This window comes from Scyliorhinus torazame, chromosome 16 (assembly GCF_047496885.1).
Source record: "Scyliorhinus torazame isolate Kashiwa2021f chromosome 16, sScyTor2.1, whole genome shotgun sequence".
NCBI lineage: Eukaryota > Metazoa > Chordata > Chondrichthyes > Carcharhiniformes > Scyliorhinidae > Scyliorhinus > Scyliorhinus torazame.
Window position 1 is genome coordinate 110,030,810 of NC_092722.1, and position 14,539 is coordinate 110,045,348.

At 47.8% G+C, this 14,539-nt stretch overlaps 1 protein-coding gene across 1 annotated transcript in view; it reads left to right on the top strand.

Moving 5' to 3' along the window:
* The window catches only part of tmem26b (transmembrane protein 26b), a 59,484-nt gene that overhangs the window by 23,313 nt on the left and 21,632 nt on the right, over window positions 1-14,539 (top strand). The gene's annotated exons all lie outside the window — the stretch shown is intronic.

The following is a 14,539-nucleotide window of genomic DNA, read 5'->3' on the forward strand; positions in this document are numbered from 1 at the left end:
AGGAGGGGATTTTTGCAGCGTAGTAGGGACAGGGGGGGGCTGGCACTACCGAGCCTAAGTGAGTACTACTGGGCCGCCAATATCTCAATGGTGTGTAAGTGGATGGGAGAAGAGGAGGGAGCGGCGTGGAAGAGATTGGAGAGGGCGTCCTGCAGGGGGACTAGCCGACAAGCTATGGTGACGGCGCCGTTGCCGTTCTCACCGAAGAAATACACCACAAGCCCGGTGGTGGTGGCTACACTGAAAATCTGGGGGCAGTGGAGACGGCACAGGGGAAAGACGGGAGCTTCGGTGCAGTCCCCGATAAGAAATAACCATAGGTTTGTTCCGGGGAGAATGGATGGGGGATTTGGAGCATGGCAAAGAGCAGGGGTAACACAATTGAGAGATATGTTCGTAGATGGGACGTTTGCGAGTCTGGGAGCGCTGACGGAAAAATATGGGTTGCCCCAAGGGAATGCATTTCGGTATATGCAACTGAGGGCTTTTGCGGGGCGGCAGGTGAGGGAATTCCCGCAGCTCCCGACGCAGGAGGTGCAGGACAGAGTGATCTCAGAGACATGGGTGGGGGACGGTAAGGTGTCAGACATATATAGGGTAATGAGGGACGAGGGGGAGATCATGGTAGATGAGCTGAAAGGGAAATGGGAAGAAGAGCTGGGGGAGGAGATTGAGGAGGGGCTGTGGGCTGATGCCCTAAGTAGGGTAAACTCATCGTCCTCGTGTGCCAGGCTAAGCCTGATACAATTTAAGGTGTTACACAGGGCGCATATGACTGGAGCACGGCTCAGTAAATTTTTTGGAGTAGAGGATAGGTGTGCGAGATGCTCGAGAAGCCCAGCGAATCATACCCACATGTTCTGGTCATGCCCGGCACTACAGGGGTTTTGGGTGGGGGTGGCAAAGGTGCTTTCGAAGGTGGTGGGGGTCCAGGTCGAACCAAGCTGGGGGTTGGCTATATTCGGGGTTGCAGAAGAGCCGGGAGTGCAGGAGGCGAGAGAGGCTGATGTTTTGGCCTTTGCGTCCCTAGTAGCCCGGCGCAGGATACTGTTAATGTGGAAGGAAGTCAAGCCCCCGGGTGTGGAGACCTGGATAAAGGACATGGCAGGGTTTATAAAGTTGGAACGGATTAAGTTTGTTCTAAGGGGGTTGGCTCAAGGGTTCACCAGGCGGTGGCAACCGTTCGTCGAATACCTCACAGAAAGATAGAGGGAATGGAAAAGAAGAAGACAGCAGCAGCAGCCCGGGGGGGGGGGGGGGGGGAGGAGGGGGGGGGGGAGCAATCAGAAGGACTCTCAGGGATGTTATTGTATATGTATAGGTAGTTGGTATGTGTAATTGTATATTGGATTGTTGGATTGTATTTTTGGAGAGTATTTATCTTGGACAAGGCAGTTGCCATTTAGTTTTACTTTTGATTTTGTTCATATATTATTTATTTACTTGTTTAAAACTGGCCATTGTTATTTATATTGTTTTATTGCTGTGTAAAGGAAATGCTATGTGCTGTTACGTTTGGCCAAAAAATCTTGAATAAAATATATTTAAAAAAAAAAAGAATGCTGAGAAGGGGGTTTAGGAGCTTAAGGGTTCTGTTGATACAGTGTCCATAGCATTGGATAATCCCTGTACAGGAGTACAGAGCCCTCTCAGGGCAATGCTCTCATGACCCGATCACCACCAAAGCAGCAACCAAGTACACAACGTCCTGTCTGGACTCAATGGTCAAGAACCACCAAAGGCGAGTGTGACATTTTCCCGGAGCACCAGCGTCATTGCTGTACCTGTGGTTGCAGAATGCATGGCACCAAAGCAGCCAGAATTGACAAAGAATACGCTGGCCTGAGCCAGGACCATGCACATAGCCTAGCTCGAGGAGGACGACCTGATGTGTTGTTGAAAACTCACCACTATTCTTAGAAGTCCCCCTATATCAAAAAGGGCCGACATTCTAAATGGTGACAGGGATTCTCACTCCCCGACTCCGATGCAAGCTTCAGTGGGTGCTATTCAGGTCAAACTATATTTTCAAGTTATCCCCCGGTATAACCCATACCTTCACTGAAGATTTCATCTACTTGCCACTTAGTAGCATCGATCCTGGGTCCCGCATTGCTAAGTAAGCAAAGTAGACTTTCGAATAACCACTGTTTCAGGTTAAATTAAGTTATTTTATTATTATATTTTTTTCTTTTAAAAGCTGCAATTACTGTCTTTACAGAAAGATAAAAAGATCTTGCTTCTGGATCCTTCTGGTTGGTTGGAGGGACCTTCAGGCCCACCTTGACAATCAATCTTCTTTAAAGTCTGGTCTTCTTTAGATGTATTCACTGGTTAGCTCGGTTGCTATGTCCTATCTTTTCCATGTACCGAGCTGTGAGAGCTGACTCTGCTGGCTATCTCTGAGCTGATTTTGAGCTGACTCTGCCTCCTCTTTAAATTCTAGTCTTCCTTCGATGTATTAGCTGTTTTAGGTCGGCTGCTATGCCTTATGTTTCCCATGACGAGCTGACTGTAATCTGACTCTGAGCTGCTTCTCTTGTTCCTTCTCTGATTCTCTCTGAGTTCTGGTAGTTCCTGCTCTGGTCTCTGGGTTTATATTTTTTTCTGACAGTTATTTAAGTTTTTATGACTTTATTGTAAAGTAACTTTTTTCACTTTGATTGTAAAAAGTATCTTTGATCTAAACATTCTAATACAACTAAGTATTCATCTTGACATAAAATCACCTCTCAGGTCTCTAATTACATTGTTTCCTTTGTGATGTTCAAAGTTCCTTTGTGATATTCAAAAATGCTTTGGTTTCAAGAGGTGTGAATTTTGGTTTGGTTCCTGTCATTTCTATAGTTTTATTTTCCAATTGTGTCCTCAGCTCATAATTTTGACTTTGATTTTGTCTTTGAATTATGTTTCTCGTAGACTGATAGTCTCCAGTTTTCTTTAACTTACCTGGTATTAGCAAAATTTCACACCTAGAATTGTCACCAAATTCAACTGAACCTCATCCTTTCCTTTCCAGCTGCTTACTAAGATAGTTAAATTCAACGAAGGTGTGAGCCATTGTTTTTGGCTTCATTCAAAATCCTGTGTGTTTGCTAAGCCTGCTTGACCAAGGATATCTGCATGTTACAATCCTGCTCTTTGCAGCTGGACATGAGCCATGCATATCTCAAACTAGAGCTAGACACAGCATGGAAGTACGTTACCATCAATGCCCACAGGGGTCAGTAGGAGTATATTTGGCTCCCCTTCGGGGTTTCATTCGCACGCGCGATCTTTCAAAGAGTAATGGAAGGCATCCTTCAGGGTCTGCCCAAAGTAGCGGTATACTGGATAACGTGCTCATTTCAGGAGCCACCAAAATAATTTGGATTATGTCCTCAGACAGGTATCCACAGTGGGCATCTGCGTTAAGATAGACAAGTGTGTGTTTCAGATGAAGGCAATCACATGGAGAGTAAAATGTATTGTGTGTAAATATTTTAAATCGTAGACTTCAGAGACTGGCACCTCCGGAGCTGTTTATGACTGATGCAATCATGTATAACTTCAACTATTTTATGAACAAGATCAATGTAAAGTCCAGTTGTACTTTATGTATGACCGCTGGATAAGGATGGCTTGCACCTAGTAGAGGAAAAAATCCAGGCCATAGAGAGCGCTCCAACACCAGGAAACAAGACTGAACTGAGGTTGTTTCTGGGGCTCGTGGACACTATTGGAAATTCATCCTGAACTTAGCCACTCTGTTAGCATTCTTACACATCTGTGGGGAGCACTACAAGAGGAAGTGTTTGCCAGGGTAAAGAGGCAGCTACTATTTTCCCAGCCCTCACAAGCGACACCTCCCTGTATGGCATTGGAGCAGTGTTGTCCCATCAGAGGGATCATAGAATCACAACAATGGCCATTCCGCCCATTGAGTCTGCACCGACCATCTGAAGCAACATCCCATCCCTGCCCTATCCCCCTACCCCACTCAACCTGCACATCTTTGGACACTAAGGGGCAAGTTAGCCTCACACTTGGCTCGATTTACATTGGAACCCGATGCCAGTTCGAACTGATCGCAGATGTTGATCAGCACCGTCAGCAGATCCGAACGGTGACGTCGTACATATTCAGGGGGGCTTTGACTTTCGTACCTCCACTGCCTGGGGTCGTCATTCCTCTTTTGCCCGAATCCTTCATGATGGGCTCAGCAAAGGGTTCTATGCAGCACACGAACAGGACAGGAGAGCGAGGGCAGCCCTGCTTGACTCCAGATTTAATTGGGAAGCTTTCTGCTTTCCACCCGTTGATTGAAACTGCATTGCTGGTGTTGGACCCAATTGTGGATTCCATCTCAAAACCCCATTTTAGAGAGCACATCCATCAGGTAGGTGTACAATCTTCTGCTCCAAGCTGGTGAGGCAGGTCTGTACATCCCCGTCGCACACATAGGCGATCGTATCCTTGAGTAGCACAAAACTATCAGATCTTCCTGCTGAGTACAGAGGAGGGCTGGTCAGGGTGGATCACAGATTCCAGAGCAGACCAGACCCAATTGGTGATATCCTTGGCCATAGGTCTTGGGTATGCATTGGGCGGTGTTTTGCTTCTTAAGCGGCACGTGATCAATGAAATAGGCAGGCGCTTTGGCCACTGAGGGCCTTTTAAAATGGTGGGAGCTGTACCAGAGGCATGTTAAAATGCCAGTCAGGACTTGTTGAAGTAGGCCCCTTAAATTGCCTGTGTTAATTTGTCATTCCACCAGTGCTGGAGCTGCAGCCCTTCATTTGTATCTCACATAACTTCAGCCTCTGCTTCAGAGAAAATGCTGCAACCAATTCCACTGCTCTGCTTCCTAAATTCCCTTCACATTTTTAATTTAGCTATACATAATATCAAATCAGGGTATTATTTACAAATAAGGACAAAATGTGCAACTTAAAAAACTATTTGCATTTATGTAACACCGTTCACGACCACAAGGTGTCCCAAAGCATGTCATGGCCATTGAAGTACTTTTGAAGTGCAGTGCCTTGCGTAACATAGGAAGCACAGCAATCAATCTGCACACAGCAATTGCTCACAAACAACAGTGTGATAATGATCAGATAATTTGTTTCTGCAATGCTGATTGAGTGATAAATATTGGCCTGGGCATCGGAGATAACTATGTTACTCTTCTTCAAAATAGTGCCATGGGATATTTCATGTCCACCTAATAAGAGTCAGAATACAGGAGGGAGATAGAGAACCTAGTGGAGTGACTCAACAACAACAATCTCTTCCTCAATGTCAGCAAAACAAAAGATCTGGTCATTGACTTCAGGAAGCAAAATATCGTACTCACCCCTGTCAGCATCAACGGGGCTGAGGTGGAGATGATTGACAGCTTCAAATTCCGAGGTGTGCACATCACCAACAATTTGTCCTGGTTCATCCATGTCAACGCTACGACCAATAATCATAGAATCATAGAATTTACAGTGCAGAAGGAGGCCATTCGGCCCATCGAGTCTTCATCGGCCCTTGAAAAGAGTACCCTACTTCAGCTCACACCTCCACCCTATCCCCATAGTCCAGTCTAACCATTTTAGACACTAAGGGCAATTTAACAATTTAGCATGGCCAATCCACCTAAGCTGCACATTTTTGGACTGTGGGAGGAAACCGGAGCACCTGGAGGAAACCCACGCAGACACGGGGCGAACGTGCAGACTCCGCACAGACAGTGATCCAAACCGGAATCGAATCTGGGACCCTGGAGCTGTGAAGGAAGCAACAGTACTAACCACTGTGCTACCGTGCCGCCCAAGAAACCACAACAGCACCTATATTTCCTCAGGAAACTAAAGAAATTTGCCATGTCCACATTGACTCTTACCAACTTTTACTGATGCACCATAGAAAGCATCCTATCTGGCTGCATCACAGCCTGGTATGGCAACTGCTCGGCCCAGGACAGCAAGAAACTTCAGAGAGTCGTGAACACCGCCCAGTCCATCACACAAACCTGCCTCCCATCCATTGACTCCATCTACACCTCCCGCTGCCTGGGGAAAGCGGGCAGCATAATCAAAGACCCCTCCCACCCGGCTTCTTCGTCCATTTGTCCAACTTCTTCCATCGGGCAGGAGATACAAAAGTCTGAGAACAAAAAAGAGAAACAAAGAGCGAGTATGAAAAGAGACTTGCAGCTAATAGAAAAGGGGAATCCCAAAGTCTTCCACAGGCATACAGAGTAACAGGATGGTAAAAGGAGAAGAAGGGCTGATTAGGGACAAAAAGGGGGATGTATGCATGGAAGTAGAGGGCGTAACTGAGGTATGTGTCTTTGTATCTGTCTTTACCAAGGAAGAAGATGCTACCCAGGCCATGGTGAAAGATGAGGTAATTCAGACACTAAAAGGGTTTAAAATTGTCAAAGATATTGGATATGCTGTCTGTATTTAAAGTTCATATGGCATCAAGATCGGATGAGGGAAGTGAGAGTGTAAAATATAAAGGCATGGCCATAATGTTTTCAGTCTTAGACTCCGGGATGGTGACAGAGGACTGGAGAATTGCAAATGCGCTCCCTTGGTCAAAGAAAGGTGTAAAAATAAACCTAACAACTACAGAAGAGTCAGTTTAATTTTGGTAGTGGGGAAACTTCAAAAAACAATAATCTGTGACAAACCTAATATTCACGTGGACAAATTTGGGTTAATTGAGGAAAGCCAGCATGGATCTCTGAAGAGAAAATCTTATTCAACTAACATGCTTGAGTTTCTATTTAGAAATTTGGAGTACTCAATTAAGGGGCAAATTAGCGTTTCCAATCCACCTACCTTGAACATCTTTTTGGGTTGTGGGGTGAGACCCACGCAGACACGGGGAGAATGTACAAATCCACACGGACAGTGACCGGGGGCCTGGTTCAAAGCCGGGTCCTCGGAGCCGCGAGGCAACAGTGCCAACCACTGTGCCTCCACTTGCTAGAGGGTTTGATGAGGGCAATGCTGTTAATGTGGTGTACCATGGACTTCCAAAAGGTATTTGATATGGTGCCACGCAACAGACTTGTGAGCAACAATGTAGCTCATGATGTAAGGGACAGTAGCAACAAGGCTACAAAATTGGCCAAGTGACAGGAAACAGAGAGTAGTGGTTAATGGACATTTTTAGGGTTGGAGAATGGTTTGTCGTGAGGTTCCCTCAGATTGGTGTTGGGACACTTGCTTTTCCTGATATATATTAATGATGAAGGCCTTGGACGACTTCTTGGGACGCCCATGGAGTGAGCACTCGCACATTTGGTGGTTCCTGCTCAAGGTGGAATTGTTTAGTCCTTTTCACTCAATATAGGGGGTGTTTGCTGGTGCAAAGTGCATGAACAGTGAGAGATAGGAATTCTCCTGGGTGGGGTTATGGCTTATCATTTGGGGAGTGCAACGAACAAGGGGCAGCAGTCTGGCCGGGAGGAATTTCAAAGTGTGACAGAGGGAAAGATGGCGGAGGGCTGTGGGGCGTCGTTGACTGCTCAGTGGTCTACCGAGCAATTGGTGGGCTCCTTGAATGCCAAGTTCAATGCAGAGGCAAGAGGCCTTGGAGGACCTGGCTATGGTGGCGGAGCTGATCAGGGTGGCTATTGAGAGAGTGGAGCAAAGGCTGGAGGTGCAGAGTTCTCCACTCCAGAAGGTGGAGGAGATAGTGGTGGATCATAAGGACTGGTTGGCCTCATTGGAGGCAGAGATGGTGATCGTGGCAAATGGCCAGAAGTGGCTGAGGGAGAAGGTGGGAGACCTAGAGAATTGCTCCTGGAGGCAGAATCTCTAAATTGTGCGGCTATCTGAAGGGATTGAGGGAACGCAGGCCACAAAGTATGTGGCAAATATGCGTGAGAAGCTGGTGGGGGAGGGCGTCTTTGACCATTCCCCCCCAGGTGGATTGATGCACAGGATGTTGAGGAGGAGACCGAAGGGCAGGGAGCAGCCAAGGGTGATGGTGGTGCGGTTGCATCATTTCTGGACAAAGAGAAGATTGTGCAGTGGAAGAAGGCGATGGGAGAGTCTACCTCGGAAGGAAACCTGGTGTATATCTACCAGGACTTCGGTGGGGAGCTGTCCAAGCAGTGGGCTAGGTTCAACAGGGTCAAGGGGCCTTCTATAAGAAAGGAGTCAAGTTTGAGGTGCTGTATCCTGCCCGTCACGCACCAGAATCAGGAATTCTATTTTGATACGTTGGAGGAGGTGAGTAATTTTATAAAAGACCATAGACTGGGAGGCTGGCCGGTTTAGCACAGGGCTAAATCGCTAGCTTTGAAAGCAGACCAAGGTGGGCCAGCAGCATGGTTCAATTCCCGTACCAGCATCCCCGAACAGGCACCGGAATGTGGCGACTAGGGACTTTTCACAGTAACTTCATTTGAAGCCTACTTGTGACAATAAGCGATTTTCATTTCATTTCATTGAGAGGACATTGAACTTTGGAGATGCGGGTGTGTATGTCGGGCGGATTGTGGTATTTATTATGTGTGGGTGTGGATTGGGTAAGTGTGTTCAACTGTTTTTGAGGATTTGCAAGTGAAGGGAGTGGGGGTAGAAGGTTGCATCGAGTAGGGGCCACCATGCTAGCAGATAGGCTAGTTAATGGGAGTGCAGTGCGGGGATGTTCCATGGAGTATGTGGGGGAGGGGGGTGGAGAGTTGTTTTCGTGTTTCGTCGTTTATAGGGAGAGGGGGTTGGGGCTGGGAGGGATGCAGACATGTGTGGAGTTGGTGTTGCGCAGTCGGTTAAGGTGAGATGGCAGTGGGCATCTTGGGGTGGCTCAGAGGGTGAACGAGGTGTTAACCTGGGGAAGCAGGTTAAAGAGGGAATCTGGCTGATCGGGGAGGGGTGGGTGGGATGGGGCAGCTCCCCCGACCTGTCTGATTACGTGGAATGTCCAGGAGTTGAATGGGCCGATTAAGAGGTTTCGCATTTAAGGGGTTTGAAGGCAGACATGCAGCAGAATTCTCCATCGGCGGGATCCTCTGGTCCGCCGGCAGGGCACCCCGACATGTGGGGTGGCTACAATGGGGAAACCCCATTGGCCGGCTGCGGGAACAGAGAACCCCACTGCCGGCTGGGGCGCACCGTGCCAGAAAACGCGACTGGCTGACTGGAGAATCCCGCCCACGGTGTTTCTTCAGGAGACAAATTTGAAGGTGGAGGACCAGGCGAGGTTGAGGAAGGGCTGGGTGGGGCAGGTATTCCATTCAGGGTTGGGTTTGAAGCAGTGCTGATCAGTAAGAGGGTGTTTTTTTTAACTGTGTACAAGACCCAACGTTAGACAGATCCAACCCCAGGACAGGTAACGTGACTGGTATGGCATTCAAACTGAACACCTTTATGGAGCATATGGATGGAGTGGGGGGGAGAGACCTGTGGAGGTTCCACCACCCAGGGGAAAAATAATTCTCTTTCTCCCACGTGCATAAGGCCTACTCACGGATAGACTTGTGGTAGGGAAGAGGGTCCTTCCAGGAGTAACAAAGGCGGAATACTCCACGATTGTGATCACCGACCATGAGTCACATTACATTGCCATGTGGTTGGAAAAGGGACAGGCCTAGCTCCCCGTATGGAGGTTGGATGCAGCTCTCCCCGCCTATAAGGGATTCAACACTAAAATATCACAAGCCATCAATGAACATGTATCCTGCAGCCCGAATGGGGAGGTCTCACTCTCCATGTTCTGGGAGGCACTGAAAGCTGTGATGGGGGGGGGGGGGGGATTATAGCTTTGGGCTTATATTATAGGGCTCTTGGGGACAGGAAAGAAAGGGAAGCCAGGCAGCGGCTGATCGACTCCACACTGGAAGTGGATTGGCGGTATTCCACAGCCCCAATCGAGGGATTGCTGGTGGAAGGAAAAAGCTGCAGATGGAATTTGACCTGCTCTTCACATGGAAACCAGTCCACCAGCTCTGCCAGGCAAGGGGAGCCTTTTCCAAACATGGAGACAAAGCCAGCTGGATCCTGGCACATCAGGTAAGAAAACAGGCTTCCACGACAGAGATAGCCCAGATCAAGGACAGTAACAATGGGTTGGCAGCGGACCCTAACGAGGTCAATAATGCCTATATGAACTTTTACTGAGGGCTATTTACCTCCAAATTGGAGGGGACCTCGGAGATGAAACAGTTGCTTGATAGGCTGGACATACCGGTGATGGGGAGGACAAAAGACAGGCACTGGAAGCACCGCTAGGGCTGGGCGAAATCGTGGAGTGCATCAACTCCAGGGAAAGCGCTGGGGCGCATGGGTTCTCGGCAGTCTTTTACAAAACATTCTCAGCAGCATTGGCCCGCGCCTGCGGGAGATGTTTAATGACTCACTGTCCTAAGGGGGCCCTGCCGCTCACTCTGAACCAGGCCTCAATCTCACTGATCCCCAAGAAAGACAAGGATGCAACAGCGTGTGGATCATACAGACTCACCTCTCTCCTAAACACTGGTGCGAAAATCCTAGCGAAAGTTCTGGCAAGGCGAATGGAGAGCTGCCTGCCAGATGTGATCACGGACGATCAGACCAGGTTTGTTAAGGGCAGAAAGCGAACATCAGACGCCCGATGAACGTCTCCCTGGACGCTGAGAAAGCTTTTGATCGAGTAAATGGAAGTATCTCATGGAGATGCTTGAACGGTTTGGGTTCGGAGAGGGATTCACCACGTGGGTGAAGCCCCTATACAGCGCTGCAATGGCAAGCGTACGGACAAATGCCACCAGCTGCACATGGAACGAAGCAGTGGTGCCCGTTATCCCCGCTCCTGTTCGCACTCGCAATTGAGCTGCTGATTGTCGCCCTTAGATCGGCAGATTGGTGGAAGGGCAGAGAGCATTGAGTTTCACTCGACATGGAACACCTGTTCCTCCACGGGTTGGACCCCCTAACCAGTATGGGAAAGATAACCGGACTCCACAGGGAGTTTGCCGCCTTCTCAGGTTACAAACTCAACCTGGGGAAACGTGAAATCTTTGGGTAAACACCCGAGAGGGAGGAACGGAGCTGGAGGAACAGCCGTTTAATGTAACCCAAATCAAGTTCAGGTAGCTGGGGATGCCAAGTAGCCCACAGCTAGAGAAGGCTGCACAAATGGAACCTCTCCAGCCCGTGGAGGAGATGAGGACCTGCAAAGATGGGACTCACTCCCTCTTTCGCTAGCTGGAAGGGTACAGACGATCAAAATGAACGTACTGCCTAGGTTCCTCTTCATATTTAGGTCACTTCAATTTTCATCCCCAAATCCTTCAAATTAATCATGACCTTCGCCTGATAGGGCGGGGGGAAGAGTGCGTAGAATATGAAAATACAGTGGTTAGCCTCACAGCGCCGAGTACCCAGGTTTGATCCCAGCCCCGGGTCATTGTCTCTGAGGAGTTTGCATATTCTCCCCATATCTGCGTGGGTCTCACCCCCACAACCCAAAGATGTGCAGAGTAGGTGAATTGGCTACGCTAAATTGCCCCTTAATTGGAAAGAAAAGAATTGGATATTTTTAATTTATTTTTAAAAGGAGGAGAGCTAGCTAGGGAGGAGAGGGGAAGGAGGGGACAGAAAGAGGGTGATAGGGATAGCCACCCAGAGAGAGGAGAGCTTGAGAGGATCAGGGAAGGAATCGGGTGGAGGGCCACCAGGAGGTAGCTTTAAAGAAAGACAAGGACCCGGAGCAGTGTGGGTCATACCGCCTATTCTCGCTATTGAATGTAGATGCGAAGCTGTTGGCGAAGGTACTGGCGATGTGGATAGAGTATTATGTGCCGGGGGTGATAGGTAAGGACCAGACAGGATTTATGAAGGGGCGGCAGCTGTTGACGAATGTTCGGAGGTAAGCGAATGTCATTATGATGCCCTTGGAGCGAGTGTTCGGATTAACAGGGTCAGCTTGGGGTACTTTGGGTTGCACCAGGGGGTGAGGCAGGGGTGCGCGTTCTCCCCGCTGCTCTTTGCCCTGGCGATTGAGCCCTTGCAATGGTGATTAGGGTTTCAAGGGTGTGGAGTGGAGTTTCTTTGCACGCGGATGATCTCCTGCCGTATATTTTGGACCCGGTCGGGAGCTTTGACAGGATCATAGAGATTTTGGGGGAGTTTGGCCTCTTTTCAGGGTATAAGTTCAACATGGGAAAAGTGAGATATTCCCAGTTAATGTCCAGGGCAGGGGAGGAGTTCGGGGGGTGCTGCCGCTTTGGTTGATAGGGACAAGTTTTTGTTATCTTGGGATAATGAACTCAGCTGCATATATTGAATTTGGCGAGGTTGGTGGAGGGAATGAAGTCGGGCTTTAAGAGGCGAGATGTGCGTCATTTTCGTTGGCTGGTCAGGTTCATACGGGAAATGTGACATTGTTGCTGAAGTTTTTGTTTGTGTTTAGGAACCTCCCGATCTTTGTGCCCAAATCCTTTTTCAGGAAGGTTAATGGAATGATTTTGATGCTCCTGTGGGCGGCTAAGACTCTGCAGGCTAGGAGGGTATTCTTGGAGAGGGATCGGGGGGTGGGGGGCGCAGTGGTTAGCGTTGCCGATCTTGCAAAGCTGCTATTGGGCAGCAAGCATTGCAATGGTTACGAAATGGACAGTGGAAGAGTGGTCGGAGTGGGGCGAATGGAGGCGGCCTCATGTAAAGGGACCAATTTGAGGGTCCTGGCACACCTTCCATTCTCGCCGGCCAGGTACTCCACAAGCCTGGTGGTGGCATCAGTGTTGAGGATGTGGAACCAGTGCCGGCAGCATTTTAGATCGGAAGGTATGTCCCTGTGGGCACGGATCTGCGACAATCATAGTTTTGCCCCATCCGGGTTGAATGCGAGATTCCGGGGTGGCGGCAGGTGGCGATAGAATACTTTCGGGATTTATTTGTTGGAGGGACATTTGCAGACCTGGAGGGGACATATCAGTTGCTGAAGGGGAATGGGTTCAGGTATCTGCAGGTGCTGGACTTCATGAGGAACGAGATGCCTTTGTTTCCGATGCTGACACTTCCGGTGCTGCAGGACAAACTGCTGCCTGAGGAGGAAATAGGAGAGGGCAGGGTCTCGGAGATATATGGGGAGCTGTTGAAGAGAGAGAGTGCCCGGTGAAGGAGGTTAGGCGTAAGAGGGAGGAGGAGCTGGGGGGTGGCTGTATATATTTGAAAATGCCTCCAATGAAATATTTTTCAAAAAGTAAAAATGATATAGGCCTTGTTTAAAGGGCATAATTTCAACATTTGCTACTGATATGAAACTGGGGAGCATTGCCAACTGTAGGAATAGTGTAAAACATCAAATTATATTGAACATTTGATGGAATAGGCAGACAGATGGCAGATGAAGTTCAATGCAAAGATATGTGAAGTGATTCATTTTCATTTTGGTGGGAAGAACACAGAGAGATGATATAAAATAAAGGGAAGAATTCTAAAGGGTGTGCAAGAGCAGATGGGCCTGGGTGTATATGTGCATGGACAGGTTGAGAGGGAGCCTAATAAAGCATTAGGCTTTAGGAAGGACATAGAGAACAAAAAGAAGAAGGTTATGTTGAACTTGTATAAGTTGCAAGTTCGGCCTCAGCCAGAGTATTCAGTTTTGGACTCTGCACTTTTGGAAGGATATGAAGGCATCGGAGAGTGTGTAGTAAATATTCACGAGAATGGTTCCAGAGAAGTTATGAAGAGAAGTTGGAGTTGTTTTCCTTGGAGAAATGGAGGCTCTGAGGCGATTTGACAGAGGGATTCAAAATCATGAGGAGTCTGGACAGCGGAGATTGGGAAAAACTATTCCCACTTATGAAAGGATTGAGGACAAGAGTGCACAGATTTAAAGTACCTTGGTAATTGCTAAAAGAAGCAAAAGCGATATGAGAAAAAACGTTTTCAAACAGCGAGTGGCTGAGGTCTGGAATGTACTGCTGGAGAGTGTGGTGGTGGCAGGCTGGATGGTAGCATAGAAAAATAAATTAGACTTATCTGAAAAGGAAGAGCGTGCTGTTTTATGGGGAGAAGGTGGGGGAATGGTACTATGCGAATTGCTCATTCAGAGAGCCAGTGCAGACTCCATGGATCCAATGGTCTTCTGCACTGTAGCAATTCTGTGATAGTAAAATGTTTCAAGGTGCTTGACAGGAGCATTATCAAACACATTTCTCATTGAGCCACATAAATGACATTAGGACAGATGTCAAAAAGCTGGTGAAAGAGGTAGATATTCAAGGAGCGTCTTGACGGAGGAGAGAGAGGGATGGATTGATAGAGATTTAGGGAGGGAATTCCAGAGAATATAGAGCTAAGGAAACTGAAGATCTGACTGATTTGAACTAAAATATTGAATCTCGTCAATTGAGCAGAACTGGAAATGTTTGCCATTAATGTATTGAAATTCCGTTTCAGAGCTGAAAAATCTTCACTTAACTTGACAAGTTGGATTCTACCATACATGTTAAATATGATGCTTACATTAAACATTAGTAAGAAATATGCTTGAAAATTAGCACTGAAAAAACAGGAATAATTATTGATTCTCTTACTGTATTCTAATATATTTCTATACTCACTTG